The sequence below is a fragment of the Idiotropiscis lumnitzeri genome, chromosome 11 (assembly GCF_059441095.1).
Source record: "Idiotropiscis lumnitzeri isolate Australia: NSW breed Sydney's pygmy pipehorse chromosome 11, RoL_Ilum_1.0, whole genome shotgun sequence".
Lineage (NCBI taxonomy): Eukaryota > Metazoa > Chordata > Actinopteri > Syngnathiformes > Syngnathidae > Idiotropiscis > Idiotropiscis lumnitzeri.
Genome location: NC_142401.1, coordinates 3822253 through 3840647, shown reverse-complemented (window position 1 = coordinate 3840647; position 18395 = coordinate 3822253). Strand labels below are relative to the sequence as shown.

Here is an 18395-nt window from a genome sequence, read left to right as displayed (position 1 = left end):
GACGGAATGGTCCGTCCTTCCGCAATGGAGGATGAGAGGGTTTTTTTTCTTTCTTTAAGGACAAAGGTGTGTTTTCATCCGTCCTTGTAATCGGTCCTAAGCGCGTCAATTACTGCAGAGACGAATGAAATCTTGTAATGCTGTTTCATGTACTGTCCCTTTGACTAATAGAGAGAATGGGGGCAAAAACACGCAAGCGATACATGCAGCTGTGAGAAGAAGTAACTGAGAGCCAAAATTAGAATCTTAAGTTGCGTTCAATTTGAGCAACGGGATGAAGTGCAATAAAAACAGCCGTCTATAGCGTTGTTAGTCATTTTTGGGGGGGATAAATAGCGACTCCCGGTGTTTGTAATATAGATAATACCTCGTTTAATTACGTGGAGACTTTTCATCTGAAGTGGCTAAAGTTTGCTCAAATCTGTTTTCATGTCTAAATTGTCTGGCTTTTATTCGGGTGTTTCCCTGTCTGGAAATGACAAGAAATGGATGTGAAAATGTAATTAGCCAGCCAATGAGCTTTAAATGTTTCTGAATTATGAACCCTCTGTCGTTAGCTTCTCGTCATGCACAGATGTATTTTTATTTTTTGCGGGGGGCGGAGTCGATTACATTATGAATAAGGACGGAGGGACGATGTGGCGGGAGGTCACGGACGGTCAAATGGGCTAAAATGCTCGTCTCACCTCGACCATGTCACTTGCAGTCTTGTGTAAAATAAAATAAGCCGAGAGGAATTTTTTTTTTTTTCCCGTGACAGTCGCAGCTGACCTGAGCATCTTCGGGCTTCAAGTGAAACAATCAAATTACTCAATTTCTTTTGTTATTTTTTGCGGGGAGAGAAGGACAGTGCTACTGGTCACTGGCGGTGAGCGAGTTTCTGAAGCGCCGCAAGATTTTCTGCTTGTTTGCAAATGAGCCAAGCTGTCCTTCTTGTGCCCCAGACATTTTGAACGTAGTCAAATAAGTCTGGTGATGTATGGCGCTCCCGATCTTGCAACCATGCACTCCTCCAAATCGGCCACAGTGTCAGTCGTTCGCGCGATGATTAATGCGCTCTCGCTCCATTTACCAAAGACCCGTCTTCTTATGCTTCCATGCTAAACGAGAGGAATCCTTAATTTAGGACTATCACCACAACACGGTATGTATAACCCGAAAGTGTCAGGTTTAAAAAAATACGAATGTATCAGGTGTGTTTTAAGCGTTTGCGCGGGGGTTGCAACAGCCACGAGAGACCGTGGCTGTTGCGTCCCTGGAGAAAATGACAGCGAGCGATTGTGGGAAGGACCAAAGGGCCGTGGCCCAGCGGGCTCAGTGTGAGCCAGACTTGTTTCCAGGAACATCGGACCGCATGCTGAGGTGAAATGGGACTTGTTGTTGTCACGCGTGTGTGTGTGTGTGTTTTCTGAGTATCACTAATTGACCCTGATTCTGCGTTCATTTGTTGGACATCTATTGTGTGATTTAAACACAGTGTGTCTCGTGGTGTGTTGACGTTTGGTTTCACTACGGTGTTGCAACAAACTCTTCACCTTGCAATTATGTCGCAGGACTGAAAGTAAATACACCCGCATCACCGTGGGCTATTGACTTTAGAATTCAAATTCTTATTCTTTTCCAATTGTTTTTTTTACCTCATTGCAGTGTTTCTCAAATAGTGGGGATATTTGTCCATTCATCGGAAAGCGTTTTGAGGTCAGAGGTCATTGATGTTTGTCAGGGTTGGAATGTGACTTGTCTTCATGGATCTTGATTTATGTATTGGGCCACAAAATTAAGAATAGGAATTTGTTTGCAACTTTGGGCCAACCACTGATTTTAAGTATGTGGAGGTCTTTGCTTGGAAGAAAATGGATTGATGGGTGATTTTTTTTTTTTTTTTTTTTTTAAAGCAAGAACTAAATGCAAGTTAAACAAAATATTGTGACAGACATCCTTTTTTTTTTTTTTTTTAACTCCCTTAAGTGAACATTTCCGATTCAGCTATTCTACTTGACAAGTTGAAAAGCCAGTTCTGGGTTTGTGGTCCATAAAACCTTTTTGTTCAACTCCCTCATAAAAAAAAAAAAATCCCTGCACTTCCACTAAGTTGTTCTGAATAAATCATCCTCTGGTGTGATGGAGACGTTTGACTGTGAGCTGGGCCCGGACGGGAGCAGGAGGCGGCGGTACACAGGCAGACACAAAGAAGTTGAATTGGAGTTGCGGTTCGTGCAGAATCCCGCTGTGGTGAGATAAGCCATGAAAAGAAATATTCCAGTGATTGCACATCGCTGTGTAAACCATCACCTCCCTCCAAGAGCTGCGACAGACACCTTATCTCTCTCTCTCTCTCTCTCTCTCGCTCGCTCGCTCACGCACGTATTCCACACCTTATAGAACTTTGTCAGTGTCAGCACTCAGTGATGTGTTCACTAAGCAGAGCGCTTGTGTGATTCACAAACCTTCCAACGCACTTTCAACGTGTTGCCTCACTAAAACAAAAACTTTTATCACTTCGTGTTTGTTAAATATAGTCCAACTTTTTATGACGCTGTTTTGGAAATGGAAGAGGGAGGCATTCTGTTTGAGAGGTGAATTGCTTGCCTTGCGACATTTTCTTGCGTAGGCAGATCACAAATGTTTTTTATTTAAAAAAAAAAAACAACTTTTTTGCCTAACAAGACCAGAGAAAATTCTGATTATTTTCAAAATGCAAATAATAAAAAATAAAATTGTATTTTAACTTCATTTTTCTTTCTTTGACCTCAAAATGCCAGTAAATTGAATTTAATTCCCCCAGAACAATCTCTTTGGGATTGACGGCATTTTATTTCTGCAACAAACGTCGCATCTGTTCGTAATTAAACCAATAACGAAAGAAGAAATTTTTGAACTAAATGAAACGGAGCAGACTCGCCGGCAGCCTTGGATGATGTTATTGTGTCGGACAACACGCTCGAGGCAGGCAGCGGAAATGCAAAGAAAACTACGGTGTTTTCGATTCACCAAAAATAAAAAGAAATTGAACGTTTTTATCCAGAAAATCCTTCTTGACACCGCGTTACTTTTTAACTCATTGACTCCCATTGACGGCTTAACACGTCAAAAATCCTTTTTTTTTTTTTACTCGGCTAGTAGTGAATGAGTTAATGATGCACATTTATAGTTTTTAATTGTTAGACTTCTCATCTATTCACCTGTTTTGCGTTAAGCAGGAACTACAATCAGATGATTTCATTCCAAACCTGCAAAAATCAAACCAGAGAACTTTTCTCACACATTTTCAAAGCCGATGAGATGAGGCAAGTCAGTTTGCTGCCTTTATTTGCTCTTTCTCGCTCAAGAGATGAGGTGTCTTCCCTTTCAGGCCACATCTCAATGCTTTTGATTTATTGCCTTTTTACCGTACTATTATTAACCGCTTCAGCTTTTGCCGGGTGAGAGGGGAAAAAAAAAAAGAACTGTGCAGTCGACGATCAATTTAAGTAGGATCATGCCCCCTCAACAGCTAAACACTTGAGTAAGGTTTTCCGATTGTTTTGTCCCCTCACCAGAAGTTGCTTTGACAAAATGACTCGCTCGGTGACCCCAATTAGACTCCACAAGGCAAATCTGGCAAGGAGCCATATCTACTTTGCAGCAGCCCGCCGTTCGGCTCCGAACCAAAGTGGAAAAAGGCCTTCCATGAGTATGTCCAGTCCCAACAAACGCGTGCGTGCGCAAAAAGAAGGTTGCGAGGGATTATGTGTCCACGCGTGCGATAAGCGGGGATGCCATTTTGCCTTTGACTCATGAAGGTCTCTGTTGTCCTTCAGAGCGTGTTTCATCTCTGCAGCCAGGACCGGCAGTCTGTCGTGAGGCGATAGAATACAGGTAGAGATGATGAGCCACATCCTTTCTCTTTATCTTACTCGCCTTCGGAGCGAACCACACCGCGTTGCTTTTATTCCCGGAAACGTTCGGGGCCTCATGTCGGTCTGGTGAAGCCAATGGCATCGGGCAAGCCGGCCGAGATATGTGACATGTCGCAGCACAATGCTTTCCGTTCTGTTTTCTCATGTGGGGATAGAGAGTTAAAATTGAGGAGTTGATAGTTGGGAATATCTCATAATCTCATAAGCGATTTTGTCTTTTCCTGCAATCTATCAAACGTGGGTAAAACGCGTACCCACCAGGTTGTAACCGATGGAGGGCGAGCCGGCCGTCTTTGCGTTGGGGTTCTATTCGCATGAGCATCTACTTTTCGAAAGTGGCTTGAATTAAATCCTCTTCTGCGAACTGGTGCAACGGCATTAAACATGACATCATGTATGTGTCACATCGTCCATGCGCATACCCGCATAACCAAGGACTGTCTGAACGGGGAACCTTGTGAATCTCATCGTTGCTCCGACGCGAACTCCTTTGATATCAAGTCTGACCTTCTGCGCAAATGCTTGTGCAGCATTTTCACCCGCAACTCTTCAACATACTCATCCTGCTGTCAACGTCCTTTCCTTGCAGATATGTGTGAAATAATTTCTTGTTTACCATGGTTTATGGGGACCGCAAAGACGCTTTTATAAAAGACCAAAAAGATGACTACTTCAAAGTGTTGACGGCGCCACCTACATGTTGTTGCCCTCTTACGAGTCCTCGTACTTTTCCCCAATCAAATCCATGCGAGCTAGCGGCACTCTGAATGGTGACCTTCAAATGGATGCAAATGCAGCCTCCAGCCTGCATCTGCAAAAAAAAAAAAGGGCCTGCGCGGGGAAATCATCAAGCAATTATATGAAAAAGGCAAGAACTCGCTTGCTCTGCTGGTGCCAAAACTCCGGTTTGCATTGGCGAGGGAATGAGGATGGCGTTGAAGAGGAAATTAGCACGCTAATAGTTCATCCAATGGGATCAACGGGAGTTTCTTTCTCGTTTCTCGGAAAACAAATTACATGACTTGTTTTGATCCGATTCGCGTTCTATCATTTTTAGTGAATCGTGTTTGCCTTTCTTATGCTAAACCTTTTTGGGATTTTGCGCAAGCTAGCCCTCATCAATTTGTATTTATGCTCGGCATCTCCGCGCAGGTGAACGATCGGTGGCCTTGATTAAGACTCGATTGGCTTGTCTCCAAGCAGACCTCGGCGTCACCTTTTTTTCACGCCAGTTCATTACGAAAGGTTTTCAAGCCCCCTGTCTGTCTGACGCGTCATCGCAATGCTAACTGCTGCCTTCTTGGATTACTAATTATTAGCCTCACAGATGCGGTTGACACAATCTTGCCTAGACGACTGAAAACAAGATCCCAATTTAGAAAATAAAAAGAAGCCCTTTTGGAATTATTTCCATGCCCCCCCCCCCCCTTTAGCAAGAATTGCGCAAATTTGCTTATTTGACCCGCAACAGCGTGTCGATTATTTTATTGTCACCTCAGACAGCCTGTCAACAAAGCACATTTATCGCTGCCGATTTGTATTTATGACAGTGGAGGCGAAAGGCAGGGGCAACTACACAAAATAAAATATTTACTGCGGCTTTAAGTGCCACGGATGGAGTCACATCATAAAAAAAAAAATAAATAAATAATTTTTCTCGCCAGCCTTTATCAAGCCTGACTTGGTTGTGGGAAGTCTTCGGTGCATCTTTTTTTTGTTATGATCGCCGTCTCTGCGATAGATCAGTGATGGATCCATTCTGGATCTCGTTTATCCCCGTCTAGTTGCTACTTTGCCCCATCTCGTGCTGTTTCCTCTCTTCTCCTGCCCTCCTGCCTTTATTGGAGAGTCGCTAACTCCAAGTGACAGATAGCTTTGCACCTTATTGCTGAGTTATGGCCCAACCCGTTTTTTTTTGTTTTTTTTTGACCTTGTGCTGCCACTTGACCTCGCGTGTTCTGCAGTGCCTGCCGCCAATGAGAAACGTAGCCTGATCAAATTGATTTACTTTTGGCCTGACTCGACGCGCAAAATCACCACAAGAGAGACATGCTGCTATTCCGTTTGCCTTAATTAAAGGACAAAATATCAAAAATCGTCCAACGCTTTTGCTCTCCCCCGACTTTCTTATTAATCCAACCTCGCCCGTATCCCCCCCGACCACCCGCTATCTGCTCTCCCGCATTTTTGCAAACCACGCACACTTATTACACATTTACGACATTGTGTTGTGTGCATTTGTTTGTGCTCGTGTTTATTGGCAGCACTTTATCCTAAGTGGAGAAATTAAAGGATTATCAACCAGCAGAGTAAACCAGCCGTCAATCCTAAAGCTAATTAGCAAGCAATGCGGAGGAATGTATCAGACGTGTACCGTACGAAGAGAGACCGAGACCCGAGCGCTGCATTGCTTCCATTTTTAATTCAAGTAATAAGCCTGTAAAAAAAAAAAAATCTAAATATTATTTTGGGTTGTCACTACCCAATCATTTGAGAATCAATTATCCAGACGACTCTTCCATCGAGTCATCGGATGTCTGCCCAGTCATCTGCTGATCAGTGCTTCTCAATTATTTTCAGTAAGGCCCCCCCCCCAAGCAAGAAGAAAACAATTCACGCCCCCCCCCACCACCACTCACTCTCCACTGCAACTATAAATAGCATTTTCGTTGCAAAACAATTCTACACCCTAGAATGGGTGTGCAGAATGGGCAAGGAGAGCGCCACTGCCACCTACTGGAGTGGATGTCCAATCACACTTTATTGTAGTACGGCGGGGGAAAAAAGCATGTTCCCCAGGTTTGCATGCGCACCCCTCAGAAACGAAACAACCCCCCCCCCCCCCCAGGGGGTCACGCCCCACTATTTGAGAAGCACAGATGACAGAAGGTACATAATGAATCTGTATATCAATTTTTTTGTGTCGTTCTGCCACGTAGTGTGTCGTGAATTTTTTCCCCCGAAGTGAAATATGTGCATTTTCTCCAAAAAAGGTTGAGAAACATGCAATTATTGGATGATTATGTGAGTAATCATCATTACCGTCAATACTCATTCATTTTTTTTCTTGTTTTTTTTCCTTTTTATTTATTTATTTATTTATTTATTTAATTTTTTTAGCGGCAAAACTTTTAAATCAGCACAGTTCTTCGTGACGTGTTCCAAAACAATCAGTTAGTTTTCCCTGTTTTTTTCTTTTTTTTTTTTTCTCCAGAAACGGCAGAAATAAATAATATTGCACGGCAGGTTGAACTTGCTCTTGTTGCCGTGACTCATGTCATCCCTTTTGGGAAAAACAAAATGTGACTGCCTTGCTTGATTTAGTTTACGGGACACAAACTTTTTTTTTTTTAGCAGAAGCCAAGTTAAATGCCCCATTGCGCCATTGACCTTGGTCTTCTTGTGGCGTTCTTCAAAAATACTGTCATCCAGTAAAAATACCATGAGAATAGTCTGGCTTTTCACTGCGTAATACAATTTTTCCCCATAAAATGCACTTGAGGCATGCTTTAGAAAAGACGAGAAAAAAAAAAATCTAGAAATACACACACGTGCAACACAATTATCTCGTCAAAATCGCCCAGTGTCCTTTTGTTGTGCGCATCAAAAAAAAAAAAAAAAAAGAAATCGAGCAGTTTTTGTTTTTATACGGTGAGGAAGCCTGCAAATCACAAAAGAGAATATGTGGAGACAACCTACATTTTTGATTGAAATCCAAATCAATAGCGTCCTTGTTTTTGCTGCCAATATGCGTCGCCGGGACACAATAGTAGCATCGATCTTGACTTGAGAGGAAACAGTTTTTTCCCCTCCCGTCTTGTTTTGTCGCTTGGCGCGCCTCCCCTTCCACTCTCATTCTATCGTCTTTGTAGCCTCCAAGCTTTTCAGATAAGAATAATAGCTGCGCGAAGTCGTCGAGAAGAGACGCGTGGAGGTGGAGGAGGGGGACGGTGCCGGTGAGAATGTTGACGCTCTGCGCCACAGCGGTAAGACAGAAGAGAGCGTCTTAGGAACGCCCGCCGCTGGGAATAGGCGCCATGTGATTGCCATCAACAGCAATTTAGAAATGGGACGGATTGGCATGGCAACATTCCCCAAAATTGACTTTTCATTCTTTGTGTGCGAAACAAGTGCAAAGGTACATAACCGAGAAAATATTTCGTTTTCTTGACTATTTCCAAAAGATGATTTTTTTTTTTCTGAAAATGTGTCTGAGCGAGCCGTTCTGCACTTCTTCCCCACTTATGTTGCGTAACCGTGCTGCTAATTTACATAACCACCCCCAAACGCAGTTTCTTTCTTGCGAGCCAGCCAGACTTGGCAGCTTCGCTGGCCGACGTTCTAAAGGCAAAGAATCACTAAGAAGCAGCTGCAAAAGCGTTATTGTGTCACAGCCGAAAGGTAAGCAGACCTGCGCAGTTAGCATAGATTTGTAATAATTTCTGGGAAATAATTTTATGGGGGTGTTTTTGACATTAACTAGTAATTATAATTCGGGAGGGGTATAATTAATTTCAGGTGTGAGTAGTGCTGGATTTGAAAAAAATCGATATTGATTTTCCTATTTATAGCCCGATATAGATTCATAAACAACAAGCAACAAGCATGAAAGCAGATGTATTTATTGTTAAATAAAACGTACATAATTAATGTAAGTGCATTGGCTTCAATTCTAAATGTAAAAATTCATATTTTTACAAGTGCACCGAGTTGCAGCAAACAGTGCAGCATTGGTTCTTTTGGGAATTCCTTCGAAAGTAAAATTAGTACAACGGAAAATCCTTGATTGACTCGAAAATCCATCAAAGGAAATCACAAATCGAATCGGCCCTTGTGTATTGAATCAAATTGATTTTGGAATTTTTGGGTATATAGTGGAAAAACGTTTTCTGATCAATCGAATTTGTTGCACGATTGTGTGACATGACTTACTGCGAGCTTAAACCAGTTGATGACATCACACTATTTGCTTGAAAGTTTGTGGTTCTAGTGACGTAACATGCTTTTTTTTATTTTTTTTAAATAATTTATGTCATCTGGGCACATTGGTCATTTTGGGAAAAAAAAAAAAAAATATATATTTATTTATTATTATTCTTATTATATTTATATATATATATATATATATGTATAATTTTTTTTAATTTATGTCATCTGGGCACATTGGTCATTTTGGAAAAAATATATATTTATTATTATTATTATTTTTTTTTTATTAGAATAAAATGATGCAAACATACCTTTTCCTTCATGTGAGGTGACGTTGCTAACTTTGCCGCCAATGGGTCACCGAGCTACGGACCATTTCATATGTGACACGGCATCTACTTTCACATAATAATTTGGCGCATTGCCTTCCTTTGCGCTCGATCTTGAAATTGCTCCCTGTAACAATCTTAGAACGTTCTATTCAATTGAGTCGTGACAGTGAGAGACTTCCATCCCGGCTAAATAGAGCATCAAATTGAAAGCTACGTAAACGCTTTCGTATCGAGGCTCATCTTAAAAATGACGAGTCATACTTGACGCGTTACACTAAATGAAATATGGCTTCCCGCAGCGCTACAGAATACTTGCGTGCGTCTGTTTTTGTTCAAAGCCGAGGGATTGAGAGCTTGGTGGATTTGGAACGCGTCGCTTTGTGTCTGTCGCGTTTTGATTTGCAACCCACAGGTTAGCGGCTTAACATGCTGTCGTCCTTTCAAACCGAGCCATCTCAATTCGAACCCGAGGATAAAGCTTTGAACAGCCCTCTAAAGGTACCCTTCTAAAATGGAGAGTAAATGTCCTGGTTGAACGCGTCGTGCTCCTCTGCAGGGCAACGGGCCGCCCACCTACCACGCACGCACGCACGCATGCCGCATCCGGTGGCCTTCCTGATGCTACGCGGTGATTCGGTGTTTGATTTGCATTTTTTCTTTTCGACTGTATCAAAGCATCAAATTTATTATGCGTCGCTGTGACGACAGTAATGCCCCCCCCCCCCCCCCCCCCTAGATTTTCAGGCCCGGGTCACGTCGAAACTCTGCAGAGCTCATTAACGCGGTGTAGGTAGACGTTGCAAGAGCGTTGTAATCCTCGGGCCTTCCAAAGTGGTGTTGTCGGAATGCGTGCGTTTTCTGTGATAGGAAAATGACAGACTTTCCATGCTGACGTGGGCGTCGGTTTGGGCCCAATATGGAAGAAGATGGACGCCGGGGTTAATGCAAATTCTATTAAAGATTCGCAGCGGCGGATTTGGACTGGAATGATTGTGGCATGTCCTTGATGGCCATGACATGCTTGACGGTTTACTCAGCATGATGCTGATGACATCAGTCCATTGATTGCGAAGCTTCTTGATGTTCACTGGGGGGGGGGGGCAAAATGAAAGGATGTCTTGTAAGCGTCATCATGTTTTAATGCGACAGCATCATTTGAATCTTCACAAGCATAAAATTGTTTCAAGAGAATTATTGTAAATATTTATACCGTCTTGCGATGCTTTTTGGTAATGATTCCTGGGGAAGCCAAGGAAAATTTTAAAATTCTCAACTTTCCTTTTTTTTTTTTTTTACAGTACAGTGAATAATAAAGCAAATTTTTAATTCAATTTTATTTATTTTTTTGGCAGACTCTTTGTTCAAATTAAACAAAACTTAACATTCTTATTTTGGTACTCAATTGCTTCTTCACACAGCCATGTGTATCTCTTCCCTCTTTTTGCCTTTTTCTCTCTCTCTTTCTTGAGTTTTTGAGGCGGTTTGGGACGATTACAGAGATGAACGAAAACCCACTTTCGACATTGCTTAGCCTGTGGGTTTTTTTTTTTTTTGGGTTCAAATTTTATATTTATTTTATTTTTTTTTTAAACCAAAGAAAAAATGTGAATACACTCGGTGTTGAGCGCGCGCGTCGTTTTGCTTTTCAAATGTTCTTTTAGTCAGCGACTTCCCCCAAGAGTGGTTATTATGCCGAAGCCACAGCAACTTGACACAACATCTGAACGTTTGAACTGCAACCAACCACCAGCAGGGAGAGAACGCGCCTGGCAAATTTGAATAAGAATAATCTCAAATTCATGTTTAAAGCTTTGATTGATTTTTTTGGACGTAAATCTTCATTTCTCCTGCGCCCACACACACGCACAGGTTTACGTACTGGTGTCATTCAAATTGTTGGGCGAGAAGTTAGCTGCTGACTTAATGAACTCTTTTCCTCTTTTACCTTCTCGCCGTCTTCATCTGCTGACTTTTAGCTCCAATTTGCAGTCTTGCCGCGTCTCGAGTTGCTGTCTTTACAGCTTCGGCTGTATGCAGCCCGAAGCTCTTTCTGAACTTCTCTCCACACTCCAGAGATTGGATATCCCGTTCTGAGGAGAAACGGAGCAATCACGGGATACCGTCGTGTTGACAAGTGTCGATCTGTTTTTTTTTTTTTTCCATGATTTAATACGCGATATACATCATGACGAGGATGCATTTTTTGCTTCCCGTTGCATGCCTCCTCTATTTTCAATAATTTTTTGCCACACACAGCCATAAGTCAGAGCCCTCGCAGGCTGCATTCTAAATACCGTCAAGGCTGGAGGCAAAGCAACATGAATTTTAATGAATTATTAAAGAGGATTATTTATTTACTTCCTCCGCACCCTGAGCCACCTAACTGCCAAAGCATTTTTTATTTTTTTTTTTGAACCTGTGGCAAATTTGTATGCATAATTTATCCTGGTGGCTGAATATTTTCTTTAGGCTGTCTTCTTTAGTCATTTCTCAGTGCACCTATGGGGAATCGTCCCGGTGGACTTTTTGCTGTACGACTAATGGACTTTGATTGTGGCGCTCAAGCGGCGAGCGACAATTAGCGTGGCGATGGTGTGGTGCACCTGAATTGGATTTGGCTTGGCTTAAAATGATGACATTGTGGTCTATCAAGTGGTATTGTTCTGGTTCTGGTGGCTGACGACATGCCAAGTGTGTGCGTGCGTGCCCGTGCGTGTGTGTGTGTGTCAGACGATGTTGGCTGTGAGTGAAAGAGATGAATAAGCGAATGGAGAACAGGAGACCTGCCAGCTTGCGAGACTCTGACGCACTGCAGCTGAACCAAGCCTCCATCCATTCACATGGAGCTCTTCATGGTGCAATGACGCTTTCACCTCTGCGTGTGTGTGCGCGCGCGCGCGTGTGTGTAAATGTGAGGTGTGTGTGTTAGCTGCTGCGCAAAGTATAATTCCAAAGCATAAATCATACCAGGTGTGGTCAAACTGCGGCCCGGGGGCCACATGCGGCCCGTTAAACGTTTTAATCCGGCCCGCCAAACTTGAAAAAAAAAATTAAATGAATAAACCTCGTTCATGTTTTATTTTCTAAATACTCTGGTGTGTCAAACACCGATATTTTGTTTCTCCGATGAGGTGAAGTGACCAAAATACTCCATCCATCTGCTCCTGGTCCGGCCCATGTGTCAAATTTTCGAACCCATTGTGGCCCGCCAATCCAAAAGTTTGCCCACCCCTGTATTCTAGAGTCTCATACATGATTAGATTATCTAAACTTCATGAGCCGAGCACATTGGATTACTTCTAAAGTTTTAGTAAGAGACCTCGTGGTAAACATCGTTATTATTTATAAACGTTGCCTTAGATCATTATTGGCACAAGAAGGCGTTAAGTGTTAATAGAAAGCTAACAAGCACATGTGAGCGGATTGTGTGAGCAACGCAGATTGCAAGCAAATGAAGAGTCAATCAAGGTTAAATGAAAACATTTCACACAAACATTTTGCGTTTGTAGCTGTCAAGTTTATCGTCATTTTCTCAATAAGAACGGTTTTGGAACGCGACGCCTGAGCATACGGAGTTAAAATAGGATGTACGTACGTTTTCAATGATTCTTTTTTTAATATTACTTTTGCCTTATTGTTCTTAATAGAGTTCTTAAAAATGCATGTCCCGCCGTGTGACAAAAATTGAGAAACAATGTACTGAACGAAAATTGTAAATGGAGTTTTGTTGGTTTTATTCAAGAAAAGATAGCGACGCACTTATTTGCACACGCATACTCTGTATCTTAAATAAAATTGTGGCCGGGGAGATCATTTTTATTTGAATATGTATTTATTCACAAGCAGTATGGCACATGAATGAAACAAACATGCAAATGTATGCGGGGGTAAACATGCTTCCAGCAAATATTCCTCTGCCTGTCAATATCTTGATCTTGAAGCCATATTTTGAATACGAGATCAGAAGTCATCATTTTTCTTTTTTTTTAAACTTGAAAGATATTCAAGCGTATACATGGGAGAAAGGTGAAGAACAAATTGCTTTCGTTAGAGCGATCCAAGAAGTTTGAGGAAGCCCTAAGACAGAAAAAAGGCAGAACATCCTCCCACTCAACGACAAGGTTGTAAAAGGAGTCACTGTTTATGTATTTTTATGTTTTATGGGAAATGAATCCTCCATCATACATTTAACTTAAAATGGTCACTTATTTGTTGCACAGCACCACCGAATAGTTTGACTTTCATTGCCATAGCAACCCTGTGAGCGTTGCTGAGCCAATTATTGGAGGTAATTTAAGACAAAGTCATTTATCGCACGGCAAGCCGTATATAAAGTTGGATGCCAGCAACAGTCAATGAGATCATCCAAATATGTCTGGACCACCGTCATCAATAAAATCAAAGACTGCAACGGTTATAACTGGTGGTGGCAGATGACCAAACACTCCCGAAAATACACAAAAATTGAAAATAATAGAATGAATCCAACATTTTAAAGGTTGCGCCAGGATGCCTTTAAAATACTCGGGAAGTGAACTAGCAACCTGTCCAAATATATTATTAGTGCATATATTTTTTTTGGGTGGACCAAAACATGAAATATCCGTCATGTGATAGAAGTTAATTTAACATTATTGATCACTGATGCTTTAGTGGAAGTTTGCTTAACCTGCTTGATTTAAAAAAAAAAATATTATATATTGTATTTTCCGGATTATAAGGTGCACCCGTATATAAACCGCAGCTACTCTTTTTGGAGGAAAAACAAACGAACACCCTGCAAAAAACAGCATACAAGCCGCACTAGGTTATAAACCGCAGTTTTCTATGTTGAAAAAAATTACATAATCAGATTGTTAAAACAGTGACTTTTAACACGGCAACAACTTTGTTAAAACAGAACAGACCCAAGAGAGAAAAAAAATGCATACATAAATAAATTAATTTAAAAAAATCTAGATTTATTTAGCATATTTTCTGAACTCTAGAGCACCCCTACTGGTGAAAGAAAAATCCACAGAAAAGCCGCACCGTTGTATTCGCCACATAGTTCAAAATCTAGGAAAAAAATAGCGGCTTATTGTCTGGAAATGACGATATATATTTCATATATATGGATTTTAAAGGGCAAACAGTTGGTCGTTCCTCTGCCCTCTGACATTTTCTGCCCAATCAGGCCTACAATGCATGCACGCACACCATCGTTTTCATGTGTGCGCCGTATCGATATAGAATGAAGCCACAGGAAGTTGTTTGATGTGTGAGCCCGGTGACTGTGCTGAGCACGGTTCTTTAGTCCTGCACTGGCCTCCCAGAGGTGTGTGTGTGTGTGTGGGGGGGGTTGTGGAGGGGTGGGGGTGCACCTCCTTGCTTTGCTTTGAAGTGCAACTGGAAGGTTAACTGCTGACAACGCTGCATAATGGCCTCCTCGGGTTATGTTATGTTGAGGGAAAGAGCTGTAGTGTGTTGTCGAAGACTTTATTGAAAATGCTGCTTAATCACATCCAGCTGAGCTAAGCTGAACTGCGCAATTCTCAGCTTAGTTGGTCGACATCATCATCATCATCATCAGACAAACTGTTTCTTGTGCTGACAGTCGTGTTTGATGCGCTGATGTCGGGATACGGAAGACGTGTCTGCATCATGCACACGGGGGTCTAAGGGAGGTTTTACACGAGTGTAGTACCCAAAGTCACCAGTAGGAGGCGGAATGGGGCGTATAGACTTTGGGAAAATACACGAAAGAATAGAAAAAAAGACATCAAAGATGGTGGCTTTTGCTTGCCAAGTCTAGCGCAAAGTCTTTGTGCATTGGTGGGAGTTTTTTTTCCTCTTGGAATTTTCGTAAACAGACGCTTGCGCCGTTGTGGGTGTGAACACAGCCGACTTCAATCCCTGCTAATCGAAGCGGCTTCTCTCATTCCCTTTAAATTCAGGCGATGCGTGCAATCTACAAACCGGTTCACAGTCAGCAGAGTGTTTTTAAAGATATATTAAAGTTGGCCGTAATAATAATATTAATAATGTATTAAATTAATTGATTTCAACAATAATTTATAACAGTGGTCCCCAACCACCAGGCCACTTTGGAACGGGCTGCACAGATGAACGGGGAAAAAAAAAAAAAAAAACTGCAGTACTTCCGGTCTATTGATTATTCAAGACTGAAAAATATTTTATTTTGAAAAATCTCTCTGTTACATCTGACTCTTGACGGATGCCAAGATGATAGTTGTCTCGGTCGCATCAGGCTAATATTAAAACCACGAGCTAGGAAAATCTGCGAAAAACAGACGACGGACGAAGCCCGCTCTGCACAACATGCTGGTCCGTAAAAATGATGAACTTGTTGGCGACCACTCATTTAGAGGGCTCAATGGCACAATGTTGGCGTATTTATGAATGAAATATGACGATATCCACCTCACATACCGTATCAGTGGAGCGCAGAATCTGTCCGCCTGTACCCAAATCGCATTATCCCGCCTGCACCACAACTTAGACCTGCTTTTTCGCTGGTCTAAGGTCTAGTTTACATTCTGTCACAAAACTGTCAGGTTCACTGCCAAAATCACAAACATGATGAACTCGACTTGTCCCGGCCCAAAAATAAATGCCTTTGAAAATGGAGCCCTTTGTCTTTTTGTGATGGAAAAGTTCACAAAGACCAAACTGTCAGGATGATCTTTCGAGATCTCAAATAATCAGGCCTTGCTGACTTGGTCCAAAGGGAGGACTCGGGTTCAAAAATTGGAGTCATGCCTTAAAATCCCAAAACCTGACTTCATGTAATAAGTAACAAAGCATGGCATGCTCTTTATATCCATTTTGTTTTGGGCTATCATTTTTCCTCGCTCCGTACTTTTTGACATTCGCAGCCCTCATTATTCTTCCCTCTCGTTGAGAAAGTCTTCGACGTGGTCTCGTCATTCTTTTTTTTTTTTTTTTTTTTTTTTGAACCTTTCTGTAAAGCCGCCGACTGTTTTATTTGTTTGACTGAATCAAGGCCACAGCAGCGAGGTCTGACAGGCTCCTCCATCATGCTCGGCCAAGTGATTGATCTGAGATGGGCTTCTGGAGATTAAGAATCCACAAAACAAAGATGTGTGCAAAATGTCTCGCGCTTGCCAACATTTTTCTTCGCCAACTGACGTCAGGGAAAACGTGCCCAAGTGGTGGCTGTGCGATGAATTCAATTTATGTACGGTTTGACTGAGGTGAAGCCATTTCCAGTTTGTTCCTACGAGCTTTTTAATTTACAGTTCTTTAGATTAAGCACCGTCATCCAATTAGCATAGACGCTGTAGTCCCTTGCAGAAGCTCGTTTTCAGACATCCGGCTTAATCATTTACGCTGGCCGCTGCCAATGTTCATATCGGGCGTCGTCTGCTCCTTCGTGCCTCTGCAATTGTATAAATCAATACGCTGCTGAATAAATCACATGGAGATGAAGGACAGAATTAATTATTAACATTGTGTCGATGCAGCAACTCGGCCAGAATGCAGAGGTGCCATTTGAGTTTTTTTTCCACGCCGCGGCTCCCACACGAGGTTCTTTTTGGATCGCCCCAAAAAACGCCATTGAATCGGTTGGTAGTAGAGATCGCGATAAAACTCATATTTGGCTTGTGTGACACATTACGTTGAACTCTAAGAAGTAAATGCAATGTTTCAGGAAGCTGTTGGACCTGCGGTTATTTTGGATTTGATTCTATTCAGCCCTCATGAAGCAACGCAAATATAAATTAGATACAAAATAGTAATACTAAATAGGGCTAGGTTTAAAAGAAATCGAAATATCGATTTGAATCAAATTTCCTTTTCATCGCCCGATATCGATTCATAAAACCATCGATACTTTTAATCACGTCTTTTTCCCCATAATTTTAGATGCGCGTGTCACGCGAGATCGCTACGCAAAAGTAGTGTATCAAAAGAAAACGGCGGAAGCGGTGAAATCGGCGGCAACGAGCAGGAACACAGATGTAGTTTTTGATCAGGTCATCTTAACTGAAACGTGCGTCACTTCCTTTCATTTTTAATATAAATATTCACATTATTTTCCATTGCACTAACTATTCTCTTATTTATCTAATTTATATATTTATCGGAATTATTGTTGTATTGCACTGGAGAGGGGAGCTCTCTAACCTCGTTGCACACTTGAGTACAATGACAATAAAGGGATTTCTGATTCTGATTCTGATATTTTTGCGACTGCAGTTTGTACTAATTGCAGCATTGGTTCTCCTTCCAAAGCAAAGTCAAATTGGTTCTGCGTGAAATCTTTGAATGAATCAAAATTCAATCAAAGTGAATCATGAATCGAAAATGGAATCGTCCCCTTGTGTATCAAACCGATTTGGGGAAATTTCAATCGAAACCTGGTATTTATGTTGAGTTTAGGACCAGCGTTGTCACTTTTCCTCTTTTGTCCTTTCTCTTCTCATTTTCACCCACTCGACTGTTCGGAACTTGATTTATCATCACGAGTGTGTTACGCTTCAATAATCATTTGTACAATCGCCACGATATCATGCCAATTGCCTTCAGAGTGTTGCTCTATCAAATACCACCAAATGTCACATTTCGACCATTTTGCGCATTTTGACTTCGATGAAACTGCTCGTCCCGCTCGACGCACATGTTAGGTCCTATCTTTCCAGACAACGCCAACATCAAGGCAGCTCCGGGTCTGGAATGACAATTTCTTTCCGGGTGAGAGCGCACGGTGACTGGAACACTAAATCATTATTCATTAATTGAATTGGAGGCCTAGTATTTTTTTCCTGGTTATTTGCTGGAGCAACGGGATCACCTCTCATCAACTCAGCGAGAGCGAGTTAGCGAGACAGAAAGGATGGGTAAGTAAGGTAATGAAATTGCAGCAAGGGCTTGTCCATTTTGGAGCGCCGCACATTAACGGATGTGCCGAAATGCGCCTGTCACTCGGGAATTGGAGTGCTCACACAACAATGGCCTTTTTCCTGATGAGGAGCAGAGTGCAAGAGGACTTCAATTTGCTGCGCCTTCCCCGCTGAGTCTGGCATTCAGCAGAGCGTTCTTTATTCCAAGAAAGCATCTGCTTGTGAAAACTCTGCTGTGGCCTCTTCTTGTGGCCCCCAAAAAAAAACAAAAACAGAAAAGGTGGGACACTCGGGTCACATGACTTGTCTGAGTTCGACTTAAGTGCTAGTTTTAGGAGTTGGGATGGTTTGGGATTTTTAATCATAGT

General features: G+C 41.9%; 1 protein-coding gene across 6 annotated transcripts in view; it reads left to right on the top strand.

Annotated features, from left to right (window-relative positions):
- LOC148326806 (cadherin-4-like) overlaps nt 1-18395 on the top strand; it is a 212100-nt gene that overhangs the window by 74379 nt on the left and 119326 nt on the right. The gene's annotated exons all lie outside the window — the stretch shown is intronic.